Source organism: Cyrtonyx montezumae, unplaced genomic scaffold (assembly GCF_038088225.1).
Source record: "Cyrtonyx montezumae isolate F1298 unplaced genomic scaffold, pur_monq_1.0 scaffold_14, whole genome shotgun sequence".
Taxonomy (NCBI): domain Eukaryota; kingdom Metazoa; phylum Chordata; class Aves; order Galliformes; family Odontophoridae; genus Cyrtonyx; species Cyrtonyx montezumae.
Genome location: NW_027071870.1, coordinates 11119924 through 11135319, shown reverse-complemented (window position 1 = coordinate 11135319; position 15396 = coordinate 11119924).

The window sequence follows — 15396 nt, the reverse complement described above, 5'->3', positions numbered from 1 at the left end:
AGATTGTAAAGGGCATCAGTTCAGCCACCTCAGACAGAACTGCCCTAGCTGTAGTTTTTCTTTAATTTGCCTCAATACACTCTTCCTATGCTAATGAAGCTTTTGCTGACTAAGTCACCGTCCATTCAGTATGTCACTGTCATCAAGACATTTCAAAAAGGAAAACTGAATTGTGACAGCGTTGTCTTTGTCACACAGATGATGCATTCGTTTCCAGCAGCAGTGAGAGTGAACACTGTGAGTGACTGTGAACATTTCTGAGATGTTTTCCACAGTGGCCCTTTATTCTAAATGACAAATGAGAATTCAGGAAAGAACAGATAAAATCTGCTGAGCACATGGAGCAGTCAACAGGAAAGTCAGCTGAACACAGAGGGCCTGAAGCTGCCCTTCACCTCATCTGAGCCATGGTGTTTCTGCTGAAATTTCCTGGTTATAAAAAATCACATCAGGGAAATTGTCTCCAAAAGTGTAATAAAAATGGCTTAGTAAAATCTGTAAAGGATCTCCTTAATTATCAGAAGACACAGAATGCATTTAATAAAGCAGTTGCACGTTCCCTCGTTTTGGCACAACGAAATATAAGTACTTCAACAACAGAAGCAACTGCTGTGCTCACACAAGAACCACTGTGGACATAAAAGAAATGCAAGCAAGTCAGAAAGATGCTTTAACAATCACTTCTGCTTATTAGAATCTCCGTGAATATTTCTTGAGCTTTGGTTTCAACACAAGGCTGAGGAATGGGCCATTTGCACCTTACTGGATTCAAAAGCACTGAATAACCTTCAGCCTGGAATAACAAGACAAAGGCCATGTGACTCTTCCAAATATCAGCACATAACAAGAAAAGTATGCAGAACAATCCCAGGCAAGCAGTTGCCAGAGGTTTTACAGAAAAGGAGATAAAACAGAAAAGAAAGGTGCTACAGAGAGCTGCTTTTTTATTTTTTTGTGTCTCACAAAGCACGACGGCTGCTGACAAACTGGGACAACTCTGAGCAGCACTGCCACCGTGTAACTTCTAGAGCTAAGAGAAACATTTTGCTGTGTGAGTCTTCTACATCCATGTGGAAAAAGAAGTTGGACAATGAGAGATGGAAAGGAGAGTTTTCATAGGTTACAAGGCCTGCACCTTAAGTTTTGAGAATGTAGCAAATACTGAGGTGGTTTATTTACCGCTATGTATTCTCAGTCCGGATAGGATGGTTTTTAAAAATACCTGACCTGAGTCAAAGAAGAATCAAGCAGGGAAGTCTGATGTCCTCTTTTATGCAGTCAGGCATCAGCGATCCATTCTTACGCTATAATTTGTGAATTTTCCAAATTAGGGCAGATCAGTTCCTTAAACTCTTCAAGAGCAATTACGCAGCTATGTGAACCTTATCTACTGAATTACAAGGCAGAATATTTATGCATTTGGTGATCTTTCATGTGAGAAACATTTGATCCCGTTGGTATGAAAAGAAATTGTAATCTGCGCGGCAGTGGTAAAAGCACTCTGAAATTCTCCAGCTATTGCTGGCTACCTAATGACTTACTTACCAAGCAGGATTGATCATTTACTTTGTAAAGGCATCAAGAAAAGATTGTCAGAAGCAGATTAGTGTAATTTGTTTATTACAAGTGTAGAGACAGAGACCTATTTGGAAATATGGCAGGAGAGTTAAATCTTTATGGGTAAGATAAAGATTAATGGAAATGAAAGATAAAGAGCAATAAAGGCAATTATACATCAAGCAGACTGTAAACAGTAGTTCTGCTAAGTCAGTAAGAAATTGTCATTTGAATGCGATCAGTTTTAGTGACATTTTTGGTGTTAGTTTGAATCTTAAAGTACAGCTAATTTGTTTCTTGCTCCAATATAAGTATCCCATTTGCCCCTTTTAAATAAAATCTCAAGGGGAACCCTCACACCTAACAATGGACAGTACAAAGTGCGGAATGCATACAGAGAGATGGTTCCCTTTGGAGTTACTCTCAGCAGCAGGAAATCTGGGAAATTTTGACACTGAGTCAAATGAGGGCCATTATTAAAGCATGAGAATGTATTGTTCCGCTTTTCTTGGAACTCTTATTCGGGTTTAAAAACCTAAACCAACATAACGAAGAATTTATAGAGGGGTATGAGCTGTAAACCACAGCCCACCTCTAAGCCACACAGCCTTCCTCCTCCAACAGAGCTGCGGCCTTTCTCTCACCTCTCCAACTAGGGCACAGGGCCAATGAGACCTGAAATGTTTTAGGGCAGACACTGATGACCATTGAAGATATGGGGCATTGCAAGAAGGCTGGAGCTTCCCCAGAACAAGTGGCAGGAGAAGGATCTTTCCCAGTGCTTGTGTGGTTCTGTTCCCAAGCAGCTGTGTGCCAGCACTGCGCTGATGGGCGTGAAGGACAAACACTGCCTGGAAAAGCACTACATACAGTCACTACAAACAGGGAGAGAAGTTCGGGTGAGCAACCTACAGCCCTCAAACTCACGGCTAAGATCAACCTTCTATTACTACTAAAAAAACACTGAGTATTTTTAAAAATGAATTGATCTCAGCAGATAATCTCATCACACCTGTTAGTCAAACTACTGTCTTTATTTCTAGGACTCGTTGACTGCTTCCAGGTCTGGTCTGTGCATTTCTTCATGTCACACTGCATTTTGGATCCTCTATTGCCTCTTTCTATGTCAAATTTAAGCTTTGTGTCTGTGTTCTCAATGCTAACAGCCAACTGCACCCTTTATCAATGTGTGCTATCATAAACAAATTAACGCCCATCTTACTGAAGTTCGGCAGTTCATCCACTGGTTTACTGTAGGAATGTCTTCACATTTTCTTCCATGCTGCCCTTGATGTTGGATAAGTCCTTTCTAAATGGCCACAAGAACAATTAATTTTCTTCTTCCAGTTCCACATAGCGTTTTCATTGCTGTGATGTGTGCACAGAACAGAAGTTGGGCTGACGGTGTGCGGCACATCCGCCTGATCGATACCATCATTGTTCCCTCGTCTGCCTGGAGCCATCTGCTGCCTTTTGTCTCACATGCTGGAGCTCCTCGGGGCAGGAATTATCTTTTTGCCCTACATTTCAGTACGGTATATTACTGTAATTATAGGCCATGATTAGGGCTGCTCTAGGGGCCCCCTCTGACCCCTACAATTCTGTGATTCTGTGATATCATGACAGTGCAAATAACAATTACGACAAAATTTGCTTTACGTGCTTTTGAAAATATATACATTTAAAAATTGAAGATCTGGAAGGTGTATCAGGAACAAACACACAAATTTCACTTTATTTGTTTATTTATTTATTTATTTTCAGAGCCTCTGAAAAAGCTTTAGAATAGCAGTGCATGGGAAGGCTAATTCCAGGCTTTACATCAGTGCAGGATCAGGCTCAGCAGGTCTGGCAGCGTCTGCACTGTAACTCCCACTGAGGGCAGTCGAAAGGCTCTCGTGGGGATGAATCAGGCTCGGTGGAGCCCAGGGAGCAGCACACAGGGGCTGTGCTACAGCCCAGAAGGCGCTTGCTGCTCAGGAGGGCATACCCCAACGTTCTTATCAGAGATGGGAGAGGCCATCTAGTCCAATTCCCCTGCACTGAACAGGGACACCTAGAGCTAGATCAGTGCGCTCAGAGCCTGATCCAGCCCGACTTTGAATTTCCCGATGTATTTATTTTTAAGGTGAATATCATATAAAGCTAAAGGGTGTAGCACTACACATGGTGACAATAAGAGACAATCCAAGATGATTTCTACAGAAACCACCATTCCCGCAGGTTACTGTGAAGCACAAATGCAAAAACATAAACATAACAAAACGGGTATTTATGTGCAAGAAGCCCAAATTCTGAGCACACTCAATCCCGTGCCATGTACGCACTCGCTGGCGGTGCTGGGCCGTGCAATGGGGTGGCCTCACATCCCGCTGAGCCCTGATGTTGGTGCAAGGTTCCAGCTGGCTCAGGTCGGACATGAGGGAAATTTTATTCTCTGAAAGAGCGGCGATGCACTGGAGCAGGGAAGCGGTGGAGTCATCATCCCTGGACGTGTTCAAGAAACGTGAAGATGTGGCACTCGGGGACGTGGCTTAGCGGGCACGGTGGGATGGGTCACAGTTGGACTTGATGATCTTGGAGATCCCTTCCAACCTCACCGATCCCACGAGTCTCTGGCTGTACGACTCTGCGTGGCCGTGGCCGTGCGCTGGCAGCGCGGCTCCAGCAGTGCCTGACTCAGCGCGCAAAGTAGACGCGCAGCATCCGATTTCCCAACCCACTTCATCTGAAAGCGGGCCAAGATAGGTGAAAGCCCTTATAAATATGTAAAGCAGGAAGTTCGGATTACGCCGTGATGTACGTCCTCAGTGATTGATGCCCTCCAAAAAACAATAAAAATCCTCCAGAAAAGTGCTCTGGGGGTGCGGGCGCCCCGTGCCCGCGGGGCCGGGCGGGGCCGGGACGCGGCACTGCACTTTCGGCGCTGATTTTATTTTGGATTTCCAGCACTTCCTGGAGGCCGGGGGGAGGCACGGTGGGAGGAACCACCAAACTCGGTGCCACAGCCATTTTGTTTGTGGGCAGCATGGTAGCATTCTGTCAGTCAGTATGAGGAGGGGTTTTTAAACCCGTATTTATGGAAAAACTATTCCTGCCATAACGGACGTATCTGTTGAATTTAGCGTTAATTTAGCCCTTTCGCAAGGTATGTATTTCTAGCCGCAAAATGGGGCGTTTGGTGGGATTCAGCCGCCCCCCTCCCCGTCCCCCCCTCCTCCCCTCCCCGGGACCGCGGCTGTGACTCCGGGGGCTGCGTGGAGGCGCTGCGGGGCTGCGGGGGGCGCGGGCCGAGGGGATGCGCGGGGCGGCGGCTGCGGGGGGCGGGGGCGGCCGCGCCTCGGGATGGTTCCCCCGGCCGCCTTCGTCGCTCCGTTCTCAGGAGGCGGCTGCTCTCATCGAGGGGGGAGCAAGGCGGGCGTGGAGGGAGGTTGGGGGGGGGGGTTAGGGGGGGGTGGTGGGAAGGCTGTGCCGTAGTTTTGCAGTGTCACCGAAAACCAGCGCTACACTTTGGTCCTGTGCTGGAGGAAGGCGGCTGGAAAATGGCACACTGCATTTTTCCAGGCGGCGGCGACAGAGGGGGGCGGGGGGAGCGACGGGGAGCGCTGCCCTCGGAGTCCCCCGCAGCCCCCGGCGGCTCCGGCCCCGCGCTGCCCCCCTCCCTCCCCTCCCCCCCGGCCCGCTCCGGCCCCGCGGGGAGAGCCGCCGCCTCCTCCGCCCCGTGCGGGGGGGGGCGGGGGGGGTGGGGGGGAGCAGGAGGGTGTAGGGAGGAGGAAAAAAAAAGTCTGACTTTTGCATTTGCGAAACATTTTAAAGATGTTCCGAGAGCCCTTCGCAGCATGGAGGAGGGGGCTGCCCGGGGCGCATCGTGGCGGCCGTTCCGCGGGGATCGCCGTCTCCGGAGGTGAGTTCGGGGCTTTGGGGCGGAAATGTGGGGCGCTGCGGTGCTGCGCGGGGCTGCGGAGGGCTCTCCGTGTGCGTGCGGGGAACAAAACGGAGCGGCGGTGTCTCCTTAACGCCGCCCGTGGCTGCGGGCGGCTCCGCACGCCGAGGCTGAGCGCTCCGAGTTCCCTACGGGAGTACCCGAAGTCGGCGTTTCGATGGGCTCGGGCTCGGCTCTGTCCGTTCCGTCGGGTTTTCTCTGTCCCCAGGCGGTGCTCCCCGGCTCCGGCTCACAATGCGGCTCCGAGTTCACAAAGGCGCCCGCAGGGGCTCCTGGCGGATGACTTTGGCCCGAAGTCCGGGGGAGGGCCACCCTGGGGTGTGTGTGTGTGTGGGGGGGGTGACAGCACGTTGGGGTGTGCGGTACCAAATCGTGACCTTTTATTTACGAATTATGCCGTGACCGCGATCGGGGTAAAGCGTCTGTTATATAAAGGCCCTTATTTCTGCGCTCTTCGTTTAGATGTCATGGGGGGCGGCGGGGGGAGGGGGGGTTGGATTGGGGAGTGTTTGCTTGTTCTTTTCCCTCTCAGAAGGGCCGCTCGGGAGACATTTTGTGATTGGGGGCATATTTCTCAGTACATTTTTCTGCCCCGGTTTGGGGGGGTGGGGATTTTCGTTCTGCGGCCGCGCGAGGGGAGGGGGGGAGGGGGTGGTGGGCGCGGGGCTGCGCGGCCCCATTGTACCGCCGCCCCCCCCGGGCAGCGCGGAGCGGCTCGGAGGGTGAGCGATGGAATTGTGTCGTGGAGAGCCGCGGTGCTGCGCCAGCCGGGGCCCGGCACAGGCATGACCTCACCCTTTGCCGTTCGGTGGCATCAAGCACATTTATATTATTTTTTAATTTATTTTTAGTGTTGTTTTTTTTTTTTTCCTTCGGTACCCAGAGATCAGTTTCTCTCGGTGAGATTTTCAGCCCCACCCCCGAAATGATTTTGCGGTGGCCGCAAACGAAACGCTTTGAGATGGTTTTCCATACAATATGGAAGGCTCCGGCACGCACCGGTTGTGCAACTCGCCCATTGTTTGTGTGGGGAACTTAGAGGCTGCGTGCACCGCTGGCATCGGCCCCGAGGTGCCTCTTCCCTACGGGCTGCACGCGGATCTGCCCGCCCGCGGGAGTCCGGGTTGTGCGTGGAGATGGGGATGTAAAAAATGCAAACCGTAACCCTATTTCTTCAGATTGTAACTAGGATTCACCTGAAGTGGGTGGGCTTTGTCTTTGCTGCTTTAACTGGAACACGGGTTTGCATCTATTCATGTATGTCTCAATCCATGTTCCTTTTCTTTTGTTGCGATCCCCAGACCACCTCAGCTTTGAGTGCCGGATTTTAAAGGTTTCCTGCTCACCATATTCAGCATTTAAGAAAGCAGAAGTGATTAATGTTCTGAGGAGATGGGTGGGAAGGCATAGCCAAGCCCATTGCAAAGCCTATAGCAGAAAACTCAACAGGTTTAAAAATAAATTTAACGTTGAATCTAGCACACTTCTGAGGTATCAGTGTGCCCATTGCTCAGGAGTGACACGAAGTTGATCATAGCACAGTCCCCTGCGTCTTTATTACACTTGTATGACTCTTAGAGAATACATCTGACAAATATTTTAATGTTTGAAAACCATCTCTGGGTTTCTCATGAGCATTTTAATCTTTAAGAACGTATATAAACATAATTTTAAGAAAGCTTGATCGTGAAGTTACTCAGTTTAAATGCAAACTGATGCACAGCTTCAGGTAGGTCTGTAACAATCCCTCTCCCTCCCTCTCAAACTAAAGGTGGGGCTTCCTTTACCTTGGGTAGCTACACCCTGTAACCTCCCTGCAGTAAGAGACACCCACATGCAGACAGCAGTCAGCTTTCAGGATCTCTTCTCTTGGGTATGGTCTGCTTGCATGAGGCCTTGGCAGCGCTGTGGAGCCTGGCTGGGCCAAGAAGGTTCAATACGGCCATTGTGTCTCCAGGGCCCACAGACATCTCTTGGATCAGGAGGAAAAGAATGGAGGTGGGGCCCATGAGAAGGATTTTGAATATTTCCCGTATCCGATAGGAGATTTCCAGGTCACACTGTGGGCATTTGGGGTTAAACTAGTAGCAGCAGAGCTACACCTTGAATCTTTTACACTAAGTGTAAGTCCTGTGTGTTGTTCAGATCTGAGTAATTCTGTTACCACTTTCATTTTTTTCTTTACATCATTTAGACCAGTGTTTGGTTCTCTCATCCACAGATAACAGCGTTGAGCAAATGGTGAACTAATGAAGGCAGTTCTGTGCTCCTGCTCCCCCTGCCACCAGGGCTGCAAAGGTGTAATTTCTGTGGCTGCAGTGTGTACGTGAAGGCCACAGAGGAACCAGTTGCTTGGTGTCCTTGCTGCTCAGAGGCAGCTTCTAGCCCAGGACAGCAAGAATAAGAATTCTGAGTAGGCATTTGCTTTTTTTTCTTCCATTCATTTGAGGTTATTTAACATTGGTTGTGGTTTTGCAGTTTGGATGCTGCATCTTCTGAAAGCGTCTATTCACACTCCTCTCAAAAAGTTCTAAGTTGGGAGGAGTGAAGCGCTGATGTTTTGCAACTTAGTGGTTTCCTCCTTTTTTGAGCCTTTGTTTAATAAAAAACAAGTTTCCAGCAGATGGGTTTCCAATAAGGAGTAAGAATTGATTAAGATTTAGCACTACGTGACAATTAATTTACCTCCTGCATCTTCTGCAGAACTGTCTGGAAAAGTCATTACTGAGGAATGGCTTTGCCTTGGTTGCATGCTTCCCCTTCTGAAATGTCCGTGTGCCTGGCTGTGGAATACCAGGATCTAAAACACAACAGTTTGCATTGGTTATTGTCAGTAGGCTTTTAGCTGTTGTTGATGTTGCTGGGTTTTTTTGTCTGTTTGGTAAGGGGGTGATAATTTCGTCCCCTGTATACCCCTCAAATTCCAAGATAGCAAAGCTGATATGATTTTCTCCTATTTGCCTAAAAAATCCGTGTGGACTCCATTTGCCTTTTTAAGGCATTTGGCTCTGCTGGCTTAGAACTAGTTTAAATATGGCATCCTACTGCAAACCAGATCATCTCTTCTAAGGACTCATCCTGACTGGAGCTGTGCTCCCATCAGCTCTGTGTGCCTTCCTGCACTCATCCTACTAATGTCTCTGGTGTCTTAAACTCAATACGAGACCGCAGGTGAAGATGGCTGGCTGCCTACAACTGCTGTAGAAGTACAGGTGTATATTACAGACCAAAGGCAGATTTAATTCGATTTTAGTTTTTCCTACGTTAGCCAGTAGTGCCGTGTAGACAGTTTTCCAGATGTGTGTTTGTGGTATGAGAGAATATCGTCTGAGACTTGTTTCAAGTAGCAGCCATACCTCTTGCTTTATTAACTCTAAATATCAACATTCTTTATCTTCCTATGTGTGGTAACACACTTTGATGGCTGTGTCTTCCTTTTTGAGGGTTCTAAACTATTCACCAGGTCTTCAGTTCAACACTCAACAAGGTTTCAGGAGGGGGGAATAAAGAAGTCTTCCTATTTTCTAAATCCTTTGGACACAGAATCTTGTTTCTCTGTCCTTGTTTTATGACTTTGTTATCTGTAGTAGTTCACATCATACATGTCAGTATCGGGTTACAGCAGTGAATACTGTTTAAAAAGCTTTCTTCAGTGGCAACCTGTTTCCCTGCTGTGAATTGGGGATGTCTTTCTTGCTCCAGACTCTCCTGCTCTAGGAAGCTAAGTTCCTCCGTGCCTCTTCCAGTCTGCAGTTTATCTCTTGACTGTTCCTAAATGATCTGCTCTTCCTCCTGTAAGTCAGAGGTTAGATCATCTTTTCACCTTCTGGCATTCTTTGTATTTTTCCTCTTCTGCCGACTGGCTCAAGAATGTAATTCATGTTGTAATGAAGAGATCCAAGTCCTTGAAACAATCTAGGATTTAAAGTGCTTTACTAAATACATGGGGGAGGGTTTTTTGGGGGGGTGGGGGGAAATCAGTGCTTTGGAACAGAATTTCTCTGATTTACTGTAGTGAAAACAAAGAAAACTGACACACATGACTAGTGGCTCCAGCTCCCCAGTGCTTCTTTAGACTCTTAGCTCAGTCGTGATTCCAGTATATCATGTTACCACTGGCCACAGCAGCAAGATAATATTAGTACTATATGTTTCCTTAATAGGATGTTCTGTTTCTTAAGTTTTCTTCTGATAATAGCTGAAGCCCAAAATTAGTGATCAGAATTTTACCTTTAAAGTAGGCATTGCAGTGCTTAAAATGTACATACGTTGATAAAAAACAAGTGATTATTCCTGCCTATTTTAAACATTCCCTCTATAAACAACAGAGGGAGAGGGTAACTACCAACCAGTATGTGAGTAGTAGTCCTCACCAGCTGTGCAGGGAGATCCTGCTATAGAGGGCAGTAAATGGAATGTTGCTCAGAGGCATGCAGTACTGTACAATAGAAAACAAAACATAGGAGGACCCAGGGACAGTGAACAGAACAGAGGATTTGTTCCTCACAGAGCAGGCCTCTGTGTCAGGCTCCATTTTGCTTTTTCTCTGGGAACAGGCATGTGGCTGGGTGCTGAGGTCATGGGCCTGTAAAGTGGTGTTAACTCGTGCTTCAGTGGATTAACAGTAAGTAATGCTCTGAGTAAACTGGAATCACTGTATTGCAGATGCATAATGTAGAACTTCCTTCACCTGCTCCATTTTACATGAATATGCAAATGACTTGTGCACGTTAGTCCTTATTCCTCTCTCCCATTTGGAGCTCTAAGAAACTTGCTTAGTATGAGCAAGAGCTCCCTGGTCTCAGGCGCATGTGCAGGTTGAATAATTATGAACACAAAGAAGAGTATTTTGTGTTTGTTCAAACAGTCTTAAAAATAAGCGAGTCCGATCGGGGCCGTTCAGCACTGTAGGCATCCCCTAGGTCCTGTGTGTATATACTAGGAATCCTGGTGCTGCTTTCATAACCCCATGATTAAAAGCATAGTTTCCTCAGGGTCCTTTTACCTGGCAGCTTTTGTCAACTGTAATGCCAGGTATAGGCACAATGTCTCACCCTGACGAGTTGATTCAGGGAGTCTTTTATCCTGAAGAAAAATTAAAATGTAATTTCAAAACATTATCATGTAGAGCAATTGCATTATTTCTTACAGTCTTAAAGGCATCCATACAAGGTGGAATATCTTGGTGCCATTAGTCAGTATGGTTGTGGCACTTCCTTAGAATCACGAATACGGAATAGGCACGGAAAGCCGTGCTGGATGCCAGAGGGAGAACAACTTAAACTTCATAGACTCCATATGCACATACTCTGCTTGGTCCATATTCATTTATAAGCACTCAAAGAATGTGAATTCCACTGGAAGGTACTGTAATTTCTTTTGTCTTCTCTGAGTCAGTTTCTGAGGTGAAAAACTGCTATTGCAGCAGTCAGTGCAGGGTTGGAAATTCTAGGCAAGATGAGCTACTTCAGTGGGAAAAAGTTGCCCATTTTGTGTTCTCCTTTGATATATATATTTTAATTATTTTAATTAGGTCACGTACTTAAGTTGTAACTCGCTTCTTGAGTTGCTTTCAAATTAGGAGAGTTCCTGGAAACTTGGCACCTGAGACCAGAACCTGACCTTGCACAGGCCCCTGGGTTAATCACAGTGGTATGTCTCCTTCTCTGGGAAAGACCAATGGAGAGCTGAACAAGAGTAACACTAAGACACGATTTAATAAGGGAGTGGAAGCATCTATATAGGAATAAGGGAGAGTGCCACGACTACTTATGTTCTAATTAATTTGCAAAGACTGCTTTCCACTCTTTGTGTTTCTTAGGATGTCCTTTGACCAGATTTGAGGATTTCACCTGGAATAAATGTTTTCCTATTCTATTTCTACAGATTACTTCAGTATCTAAAAACCGTAAGATTTAGGTTGGATATAAGGCAGAAATCCTTCACCCTGAGGCTGGTGAGGCCTTGGCACAGGCTGCCCAGAGAAGCTGTGGGTGCCCCATCCCTGGTGGCGTTCAAAGCCAGGCTGGGTGAGGCCCTGTGCAGCCTGAGCTGGAGCCTGGTCCAGTGGTTGGCAACCCTGCTGACAGCAGCAGGATTGAAACTAGGTGATCTTTAAGGTCCTTTCCAACCCAAGCCATTCTATGGTTGCAGCTCTCCAGGGTGGCCAACCCCTTAGCCCGCATCAAATCAGCTTGGGTCCTATTATGTTAGAGACATAGGGAAAATAGTTTACTATGAGTTCTTTCTTTATTCACAGGACAACTTCACCTTTGCACCCAAACCAAAACACTTCTATTTTCAACATTTGCTGAACTCCCACATGTGTTTTGCATTCTCTAAACACTGAAAGACATCTGGCAGTGTATTTTCCTCAGGTTAACCTTAAGTCATCCATTTTTATCGCTCTGATAAAACATTTACATGTGCGTGCACACACAGGCGTGCAAAAAGTGTGTGTATGTAAGTATGATGGTGATTATTAGACATGTCAAGCAATGTCTCAGTAATGTCCTCTTAATATTAACCAAACTACAATGCGTAATGTAAAGGAATCCACTCCTTTATAGTAATTTGTGTTCTCACAAATGAATAAAATCCTTACAACTAAATTCTAAAAGATTATTTTGAGCAATAGTAGAAGTGCAGTAATGGCTTTCGCTGCTTTTCATTTCTTCTCACACAGAGAACTGATTGTTAGTGACTCTGATTTTGGATGTTGCTTTGTGGCATAACACCTTTTAGGTTCAGCTAAGGTTTTCAGTACTGCCCACAGTAAACTGTTTATTGCAGTATTATATTTAGACTTTTTTCCCCGTGTATGCTGGATTTCCCTTTTGAATATGCGTGGCTGGCTGGCTCAATGCAGTCTCCAGGTAGAATTGCTCTGTAAAATGGCATCTGTCTACTTAGACTCATGGAAAAAGGTTGTCTGTTGTAAATATATTAGAAACTATATAGTTCCACCCATACACAGGAATATGTAACCAGTCTGAACCAAAACGGGAAATCCCTTATTTATAGATTAGTTCAGATACTAGGCTGGTAGGCAAAGGCTTTCAAATATATAGCAGAGGAGAGTGTTTTACTGTACTGAGTATGCACTGAATTGCACCTAGTTTGGTCACTCTTGATCATAAATCCTTTTGCACATTTTTATCATTCCAGCCTGCCATGTGGTGTAGCCTTTGCAAAGCGGATCATGAAATGGAAGAGGGCAGTGGCAGTAAGATACATCTCACTAGGGAACGTAACTTCTGGCATGGATCGCTTGACTGAATTTCCTTCTGATTTATATACCTTTTTTTCTTTGTTCGTTTTTTGCTGAATTGTTAAAGTATTTAATCATGTTCTCAACTTGGTATTCAGTGTAGCTTCGTAAGCAAGTATACTGATACAGATGAAGAGGTAGTGTGGCTACAGAGAATCGCGGAGTGGCTTGGTTTGGATAAAGATCATCTGGTTCCAGCCTCCCTGCTTTGGGCAGAGACATTTTCTGCTGAACCATGTTGCATACAGCCCCATCCAACCTGGCCTTGAACACTTAAGGGGAATCCACAGCTTCCCTGGGCAACCTGTTTCAGGGCCTAACCACCCTTTGAGTGAAAAATGCCCCCCTATCTTCTAACTGACATCTTCCCATCTTTTAGTTTAAAACTGTTTCCCCTTGTCCTGTCACTCTCAGACCATGTAAAAAGTTGTTTCTCCATGATTTTTATAAGGCCCCTCTAGGTACTGTAGGACCACAATGAGGCCTCCCCGGAGCCTGCTCTTCTCCAGACTGAATGGTCCCAGTTTCCTCATCCTTTCCTTGTAGGAGAGGTGTTGCAGTCCTCTGAACATCCTCGTGGCCTCCTCTGGATGTGCTCCAACAACTCTACGTCTTTCTTGTGCTGGGGGCCCCAGGCCTGGACGCAGTACTCCAGGACCTTCTCTGCAGGGCAGCTTTCAACGAGTCTTTCACCCAGTCTGTACTCATGTCTTGGATCGTGGAAGCCCATGCTTCATCTCCTCATCTTGCCTATGTCTTACCACAGCTTCCAGCAGTATCTGTTCCGTGATCTTCCCAAGCATAGAGTTGAAACTCTCTCACCTGTATTTCCTTGGGACTTCTTTCCTACCCTTCTTAAAAACGGGAGTGATGCTTCCGTTTTTCTCTAGTCACTGAAGACTTTGCCTGCCTGCCATGACTTTTCATCTCTGTCAGTGAGCACCAGGTCCAGTAATGCTTCACCTCTTGTTGGTTTGTGCAGTACCTTGACCAGGAAGTTGTCCTCAGTGCATTCCAGGAGTCTCCTGAATTGCTTACAGCCCGCTGCATTGCTTTCCCAGCAGATATCTGGATGGTTGAAATCCCTCATCAGGATGAGAGCCTGTGAGCACAGTGCCTTCTGTAGCTGAAGCTAAAAGGCTTCAATAACAGGCTTCCTTTGACCAAGTGACCTGTAGCAGGCCCTGATCTCCAGAAGTCCTTTATTTTAACCCACAAACTCCGAGCCTCATCATGAATGTTTCTCAGAGGCAGCTCTTTGCATTCTATCCATTTCTTAACAGAGGGTAACTCCCCCAAGCCTCCCTCCCTGCCTGTCTCTTCCAGGTAGTTTATAGCTCTGGATTGCAGAATTCCACTCTTGCGATTTGTCCCATTTTGTTTCTGTGATAGCAATTAGGTTGCAGTTTCTAACTGCACCATGGCTTTCATCTCCTCCAGCTTGTTTCCCGTGCTGCCTGCATTGGTGTAGAGGCATTTCAGCTGGGCTGCCAGTGGAACTGTATTTTTAGAGGAGCCCTCCCTAATTCCTTTGGAACAATTCACAGGTGTTTCCCTGCTGCTTCCTGAAGTGTTATTGTTCCCCAGTTCGTCTTTACTCAGAAGTGCATCCCTCCCTCTGCTCAATCTAGATCATAGTTCTGCTGATCAGTGCAGCCAGCTTGCTCCCCAGAACACTCTTGCTCCACCTGGCCAGATCCAGTGCCCGGTTTGGTACCAGCGTGCCCAGCCCCTGGAAGGTGTGCCGGAGCAGGACCGCAGTATCTTAAGCCAGTATTGTTAATGAAGGCAGCACAGTACAAAACCACAGTCTCATGCTCAGAGCCTCATGACTGTTGGTCATAATACAAAGTAAAGTTGTCTTGTGACTTCCTGCATGTAGTTTTAAAATGTGAAATCTGCTGATCACGTGGTAATTCCTAATTCAGTATGAAGTATGGCCACTTGCAATGAACTGAAACTTCAGATTTTGTTTCTAGTTCCTGTGTTTCTTTTCTGAATGGTGAGGATGCTTCTGTAACAGTGCTTTCCTAAGTATTGCTATAAGATACTGTTCATGAAAATAGCTGTCACTGGTTTTATAGTGGAAAATCACATGCTCGCATTTAACACTTCCTAGTTTCTGATTTTATCAAGCTGTATCTTCAAATAAAAAAGTATCCACGAATCAAAAAAAAAAAAGGAAAGAAAAAATAAATTAAAAAATATTAGCTCAGGAATCTGTAGGCTTGATTTTAACTGATAGGTGTTGAGTAGGAACAGAATGAAAATATTAAATGCTGTAATATCACTTCTCAGCTCTCTTTTTCATTCTGAATTGTAAACTAAAAGTGCTTACAGAAAAATAAAAGGTAGTGTAAAGATTTGGTCATGCAGTACATGTACCTTCCTATTCACTACAGAATCAGAAATTGGTCAGGTTTGTCTTACATACGTGTCTATGTATGTGTATACAGATACATATGTATACACATATATATAGAAAAGACAAATCTCCTCCCCCTTGAGAAGAGTTGAGGAACAGAGATTCACTCAATTGCTACTTCAGATTATGATTTAATAAGAACTAGGGGTAAGCTTCATACCTGTTACATCTCAACCATGGATTCCTAAAATAGCTGGGCAA